The 8,413-nt window shown below is 32.8% G+C and overlaps 1 long non-coding RNA gene across 1 annotated transcript; it reads right to left on the reverse strand.

Moving 5' to 3' along the window:
- Nucleotides 1-3,349: 3,349 nt before the first annotated feature.
- LOC126741678 (uncharacterized) lies at nt 3,350-7,719 on the reverse strand. The gene is made up of 3 exons (XR_007662279.1): nt 7,178-7,719; nt 5,921-7,113; nt 3,350-3,824 (listed from the first exon to the last, which is right to left on the reverse strand). It is a non-coding gene; the product is annotated as an uncharacterized LOC126741678 (long non-coding RNA).
- Nucleotides 7,720-8,413: the final 694 nt, after the last annotated feature.

An 8,413-nucleotide genomic window follows, 5' to 3' on the forward strand; every position in this document is an offset into this window, starting at 1 on the left:
ATTTTTTCTCAAGATGTCGCCCAGCCGCCATCTTGGAATTTACAACTACCTACTTTACAGTGAAAAATAGTATCTATAGACCAATTTACTTATGCCAAGTTTCAAAAATTTTTTTTGACCCGTTCAAAAAATAAATGGGGGAGGGGGGAATTCAAGGAAAAGCACTGTATATATATATGTAGCTATATGTAGATTTGAGGTGTAATCATCGAGTATAGACACTAGCTATGTAAATCCCTTGTCATTTTTTTTAAATGCTGAAAATTTCTCCCTTGTGTAAACAGAATCATAATATGGTATACGTATATTCTACAATTTAAAAAATATACCTTGACCATAAACGATTGATAAATATACCAATAGTTCTATTTAAAAACTGTATTTTTGAACCTAGATAATTAAAAGTTGTCTAAAAAGAAAACTTAAATTTTTTCAAAACTAAAAAGTGTAAAATTAAAAATAAAAGCACAAAGAAAGACAAACAAAATATAAGACACATATGTATGAATATCATTAAAATTTTTGGGATAAAATATACAGTGGTGGCCAAAAAAATAATAGTGCCAGGTTTTATTTGAATATTCCTAATAATATATTGTGCTACATAGAGAAAAAAAACATTTCATATTTGTACAACATATGACATCAGTAATAAAAAAATAAATACACATTATTGGTTTCATTTGTAATTATAAACAAATTGTTAATATTTTACATGTTTTATAGTGGACAAAGAATTATAATTACAATGTACCGCAAAACAAATCTACTCCATTGTAGGAAAAACAGCCCCACAGTTGATATTTCCACATCCATGCTTAACTGTGCCTATTGTGTTCCTAAGATTATATTATTCATTCTTCCTCCTTCGAACGAATATTCTTACATCTGATCCGAATAAGTTGATCTTCGTCTCATCACTAAAAAGTTGCACCAATTTCTTTACAAATTTTCATTAAAAAATATTCTTAATAAATGCCAGTCTTTGTTTTATAGTTTTTGGCTTAGAAATGGGACTTTTCTGGCTACTCGACCAAATCATTTTTGGTCTTGCAAACGTCTTCTTATCGTCCTAGTGCTAATACATAGGCTTAAGTTTCGCGTTAGGCGCAATTCACACAGAACAGGCGTATGGGAGTGGCGTGGGACTGGCGTGGTAGACGCATGTGCCATTTGCATGTTCGCTTATGGGCCAATACAGATAGAAATGGCATGGCACAGGCGTGATAAGTCACGCCTCCGCCACGTCACTTCGACGCCACGAAAGGCCTACACTAGTGGTAAATGCCATATACCAAACAGCGGTTTATATTGCTTCTTTTTATCTATTTGGTAAATTGCGGGATGATTATTTATTTAATACGAGTTCTGTGAAGATGTGCAACAGTATGCAGTTCTATACGACTATAAAAGGTCGGATGACTGCAATAGAAGAGCACAAGATTAAGCATGGGAAAAAATATCAAATAAATTCAGTGAAAATGGTAAGTATGTACCCGTTTCTTAACAAAAGATGTATAAACTCGTATTTACATTCGAAATTATACTTTTGTTTCAGTAACCAAGTGTAAAGATTGCTGGAAAAACATACGAGGAAGCTACTCAAAATATAAAGCCAAATTAAAAACAAAATCAGAACAAGGAACAAAACGAGTCAAAGAATATTTTTGGGCCCCACATCTCTCTTTTTTGGATCCTTTCTTGAAGTCTTGTAAGAGCAAAGGCAACGTGGATCAAGAGTCTGCCGTCTCTCGGTCACCTGTACCATCTATCAATGATCAACCGATAGCAATGAGAGAACCTTAAACACTACTACAGAAAGAAGATAATTTTAGAAAAAAAGAAGTTAGCAGCCTCAACTACTATTAATGAGCTCAATCAGCAAGCTTACCAGTGCTTTGAAAAAAAGCTTTGAAATTGCTGGAGATCCAAAACAGTATGAAAACGAATGCCACAATCGATCCTCCTGACCCAGACCTGGCATTTTTAAGTCCATGAATTCTGTTCAGAAGTGGCGTTTCATAATTGGATATTTGAATTTAGCCGAGCAAATAATATCCTCAACCATTTCTGAACCCTCTACTATCCCAATGGATTTACCAAATCTCAATCTTGGATTGAAGATTTGGTAAATAGAAATCTAGATTCAGTACCGCACAGGAACACGGATGAATTTCATTTCAGTAAATTTATACAATACAATAATTAATATTAGGGTAACATTATCGTTATTTTTTTTTGTTTTAGATTAAATAGAAATAAATTCACTTAAATATATTTTCTTGAACGTACCTCAGGTTGTTAATAACAACCCTTCCTCTGAACTGACAAGTTCTTTTCAATTTGTAGGTTTCTTTTCAATATTAACCCTTACTAAACCCTTACTAGTATTTTATAAAAACATTGAACAGAGATTCGATAGAAACTTTGAAAACAATCAGGGTACATATTGAGCTCCCGCATAACATTAAACGAGCCACCAGTTTTTTCTTTATCTAACCACAAGGGATGTATTCAGTAACTCCTTTGCCTTTGAATGTTAGCTAAATTTACAAGATTCAACATATATTGATCATCTTCGTACGTAACAAATAAATGGCAATAATCACATTGAATTCCTTTCTATGTAAATTGTGCGCGCCACGTCCGCTCCATTCCAGCTCCATGCCAGTCCCACGCCACCGCCATACGCCTGTTCTGTGTGAATTGCGCCTAATAGAGGTAGATGTGGAAAAAGGTTGTTTACTAATTTCGCGTACAATACGCTTATCAGTCTTCCGTGTGGTTTTTCTTGAACGGCCTCGATTTTCAGGCACATTTTCCGTTTTATTTTGTGTTCTTAAAACTCTGGAGATTACACAAGGTGATCTTTTAAGCACATTTGCAATAAATGCATAGGATTTATTTTGACTTCTCAATTGCAAAATTAGACGCATATTGACCCTTATTTACCAACGCGATGCAACGATCTTGTTGAAACTGACTTGCATTTATGGAAAATATCACAAACAAATATTTTATCTGAATAAACAGAGACCAGATAGTTACAATAAACAAATACTCTTATTTTTTTATCCACAAGATGAAAAACACGTATTATCTACTGGTGTATATATATTATTTTTTGACATTTGGAATTGACGGGTTTTCAGTAATCTAGATGCTGAGTTGCAATTAAATTTTAATATTGATATTGTTGTATTTACGTCAATAAATCATTTAATGACTGTGTTATAATTAGATAATAATGATAATTGAAAAGCATAACTTCTAAAGGGTCTAAGTGCCAAAAGGCTAAAGTTTGAGAAAATCGGTAAAAACACTTTAAAATCTTAATAAAACCACTAAGGTATATATTTTCTTTATTTTAGTTTTGTTAGTATATACACAGTATTAAAATATAAAATACTAACATAAAAATAAACTTAAAGCAAATGCATAAAATTAAAAAAAACACACAAAACAAAATGAAACATCCTTGGTAAGGTAACGGTATCTAAGTAAAGGTAGAAGGCGTTTGGATATCTAAAGCTTGATGTGTCTTCTCTATAAGTTTGTCGTAAAAAGGCAGATGTTTAAGAGGAATATAGTCCATCATATCTTCTAAATTTTTTAGTTTTTCTTTTAATATTTTATTTTTGCAATTTAGTTGCTCGAGATGCATACTTTTCAGATCTTCTACTTTTCTTCCTTTTTTTATAACATTACATATTGTCTACTCTTGCAAGTCACTAAATGATGTTTTAGTAAAAACTTTGCCAGGATTTTCATGTGAGACTCTTATCCAACAGACCGAAGAAATGTTAAGTTTCGAAGTATTTATACTCTATTTCAGAAGTGTGTAGAGCAATAAAACCTCATTAGGTATGCAAAAGTGGTACCTGGTGATCCACCAATATTTTATGCCACTACCTTAGTTGGGTATTAGTTTCAATGTAAAATTCTTTCTTTTCGTTGATTGCAGGTAGTGCCACCCGGTTTTTGGGTCAATTTATGAGTTTTGCCCATTGTTACCCACTGATAAACATTGAAAACGGTTCGCCAAAGGCGTGCAACTGGGACTTGTTTTTTACCTTATAATTAATGTACTTAAATGCTATTTTATTTTAGAAAGTTACTTTTGTTTAAATGGAATAATATATTTTTTTCACAAATTTATTGAACATAATATGTAGAGTAAAACAGTTGAAAATGTCACTTTTGGATCTGGCACTTTTTGAACAGTGTATAACAATTTTAAATTATAATAGATTGTAGTCTTCTTCGTCATCTGACGAACTGTCATCACCTCTTGACATTATAATTAAAGGATCGACTGTCTGATCGATGAGGTTGTCAAGATCCCACATTTTGTCCTCTTGCTTAATTACATGCTGGACTGCTTTTCGCCAATTCTCTGGTGTCGCTTCCGTAATGGCTTGATCAAACAGTAGCTTAACATCTTTCATTTTAAAAGTCGTGTTTTGTCTTGCTACAAATCCTTTTACCTGCGCCCATATCAGTTCTATAGGATTTAGTTCGCAATGATATGGCGGTAAGCGCAGTACAGTTATATTATATTTTTCGGCTATATCTTCCACGGCGTATTTCATGAAACGAGTTTTGTGTAAGTTTGCTATTGCCAGCAGTTCTTTTTTTATCAAATTTGCTTCAAACGCAATACCTTTTGCGGTCAGCCAATCGATAATTTCTTGCTTTCTCCAACTTAAAGTTGGCGTCTTCTCTATTTGCCGTGAATGATAGCTTGCGTTATCCATAACCACCACCGAATTAGCCGGAAGAAATTTTATCATTTCACCAAAATAGTCCTCGAAAACGTCTGAGTTCATGTCTTCATGGTAATCTCCTGTGCGAGTCAACTCAAAGGTTAGCAGACCTTCTTTTAAAAATCCCTCTTCGCTTCCAATATGTGTGATTATAAGTCTTTTTCCTTTTCCCGAAGGTACTTTAATACCCGTAAACAGGCCTTCTATGAAAGCTTGGCGAGCACTGGTTATATTTTTGTCTTGCCACATTTTTTGGACTATATAACCTTCGTTAATCCACGTCTCATCAAGATAAAAAACTTTCTTTTGCTCCCTGCTTGATACTTCTCAAGTATTGTCGTCTCCAACAAACAATTTCGTCGCTCTTCAGTAAAAGTGCTTTGCGGTTATGCTTTTCCCAGGCAAAATCCATATTTTTTAAAGTTTTCCATAAAAGTTTTCTACTTATCAACGGAATACTGTCATCTCGGCCAAGCTCCATTAAAATTTTGTCTAGGGTGGGTATTTCCTTTTTAAAATAAAAAGAGTGAACTTTTCTTCGAATTATACATTTAGCATTTTCATCAAGGACTTTTGTAGGTCGTCCTGGCTTTTGCTTGGGAGATTCCACTTGACCTGCTACTTTTCTTTCCCGCAACAATTTGAAAATGGTGGACTTTCCAATTCCACTCATTCGAGAACATTTTTCAACAATTTCTTGCTCAGTAAAACTAGGGTAATCGTGTTTTATGCAATCATGTACATTTAAAATAATAACTTTTTCACTCAGCGATAGTGGACAATTTTTAGTACATCTTTTCGTTGGACTGAATACCTCCATTTTTTAAATATTGGAATAATAATATTGTGATTACACTACAGCGTAGCAGTGACTACTAACGTTTAAAATATGATTTAAAAGTATTTATAGTCTGTATATATTACCTGACGCCATTTTTGCATGTTACAAAGCGTTAAAAGATAGGTACCTATACAAAAGGATTAAAAGTATTTATTTAATATTTAATCTCTTTCAAAATAAAGGCATTTAATCCGTGAAAATTAAATTCATAAATATTATAAGTACCTGCGCCTATGAACTACCGCGAAATGTAGCCAAACAGAACGGAATTCCCCAGTTTATTGCTCTATACACTTCTGAAATAGAGTATAACATAGTGTCACGGGCTTTATTAAAGTCCTTGAAATCCTCTTCTGTTAGAGGAACTACAGTAAATGGATTTTGATGACGTGCACTTTTTATCATATTTTCGATATCACTTGACACATAGTATTTCATTACTCTTTTTTTCAATTTGAGCAAAATCGCGGTCGCATGGCAGAAAAGAGTGTCCACTAAGTAAACATTTTTGCTCGATTTCTTGAAAGACACCATTTGCCACAAAATAAAGAAAAAGAAACAGAAGCATACGGTTTTTGTTCTGTCCAATGCAGTTATCAGACCAAATAGTAAATTTTGGTTTCAATCGAAGATCATTTCGGCGTAATACTTTGAGCAATGCTGATGCAACTTCATTACCGCCTCTTCCTGAAATTGACTCATTCCATAAGCACATATAGGCGTTTCCATTGTCTGACATGTGAACACAGACATTATAGCAGGAAAGCTGGCGGCTATAAGACATCTGGCTATGTGTTAATGTAGGAATAAATAGGACTTGTTCCATATCTATGGATAAAACTAAGAGTTTTCATCAGTTGCAGCTTTTATTTTATTTTGATAACGGTCACAGGTGGAAAAGGTATCTGATTTTGGTCTGCCAAATTGTAAGTTGGGAAAATCCTTTTTAAACACATCTGAGAAATATCTGTATGTTGCCACTGTATCAGGAAATTTATTTTTAAAAGCTATAAATAACCGATTTATATTAAGTTCCGCGCTAAGAAATTCCTTAGAAGATTTAGTGCTACTGTAGTGGTTTTCTTCTTTTGGTAATGAATTAATGTAAGTTTTAATTTGTTCTCTTAAGCTCGGAAAATATTTTCGTGCCTTATTTGCTTTTCCTCTACAATCCTTGTAAACAGTGTCCCCTTTCTTTTTCTTTTCTACTAAGACTTGAACTCTTTTATGGGACAATGCAAATATATCCGAAAATGTTTTACGACAAACTTGGACATGCTTACCAGTACCATCAGGAATGGTGTAGTATACTGTACATTGCCTGCGACTTTCCCTAGGATTTTCATATTCGCCATGACGCCGTTTATTGACCGGTACAACTTGAATTAATCCAAATAAGTAAGAACTTTGTCTAATATGATCTTCCATTTTGTAGAATTCATCAAACAGGAGCATCTTTTGTGCAGCCGAGATCAGTTTACATTTTAAATTATTACATTTGCATTCCTAAAACAAACAAACAAATATTTAGATACACCGGTTTATAAATAATCCATTAGGGTTAACTTACCATATTATCTGTTGGTGTTTTTCTTTTGGAAACTAAAACGCCTTTATAGGTTGTATATTGCTTTTCAGATAGCCTCAATCTTTTTCTTTCATTTAGGATACTTTCCGTATTTCTTTTTCACCTTTTTCTGCCAGCAGCATTTTCCATAGCATGTTTACTGTTTTCCGTCGCAGCGCCACGTTATACTGAAGTTTAATGATTAAATAAACAGACCAACACTGGTGGCACATAGACCCTTTTAACTTAAAGGCAATGCTGGGACTTAGACCTTGCACCATCTTTCGTCGCGTTGCAAAAGCACATTCTTGCGATTTGGCACTTAGAGCCTTTTTAAATGCGTTGGGGCCAACAATTAAAACCTTTTTGTAACAAAATATAAAATTGGTCAAAATTGGCACTTGGACCCTTTAGAAGTTATGCTCTTCAATTTATAAATAAATTCATAGTCTGGTAATATAAAAAAGAATTTGTAAAAAAATAAAAGATTAACACTTTTGTAATTATTACTTTTTCATTAAATTGCAGGTTGTAAGTCACCTAGGTGAGCTACTGTGTGTTGTATGTTTATGTTTATCTAAATGAAAAACTTAGCGAAACCCAATGATATATTTAATTTGGTAAGATAACTGATGATTTTTTTGTGTAATAGATACTTAAATAATAAATGTGATAAGGATAGAGGGGTACTGTCCCCGCCAAATAAATAAATATTTAAAAAAATGTATACCTATTTAAAAAAAAAACAAATTTTTTAGACAAAATTAGCGCAAAAAATATTAAATAATATTTACTTACTTCTGGGAACAAAATAGGCTTGACTGACTGCAAAGGAAACGACAAGTAAAGCTAGAATTACTTTCATTTTTTTTTAATAAAATATAATATTTTTATTAATATATAACAATACACGAAACCAATTTGAATCACAAATAAAAAGTAAATAAAATTCTAAAGTAAACATGCTTTTTATATTAGATTTATTTATTACCAATAACAATACACAATGGCTTTTTCATAAATATATCATTGAGGGATTTACATTAAAATTATTGAATTCCGTTTTATATAATCATTTCGAAATACATACATGCCAATATAGTTTTTAATAAAGCAATAGTCTCCTTTCGTAATTTTTGCAAGAATGCACTTGTTTCAGAATAAGTACCTGTGGCGCTATCTGAGAGTTATGATTTAATTTATTAACGTATTTACGAGTCTCATCGATTGGTCGAATCA

This window comes from Anthonomus grandis, chromosome 10, assembly GCF_022605725.1.
Source record: "Anthonomus grandis grandis chromosome 10, icAntGran1.3, whole genome shotgun sequence".
Classification (NCBI taxonomy): Eukaryota; Metazoa; Arthropoda; class Insecta; order Coleoptera; family Curculionidae; genus Anthonomus; species Anthonomus grandis.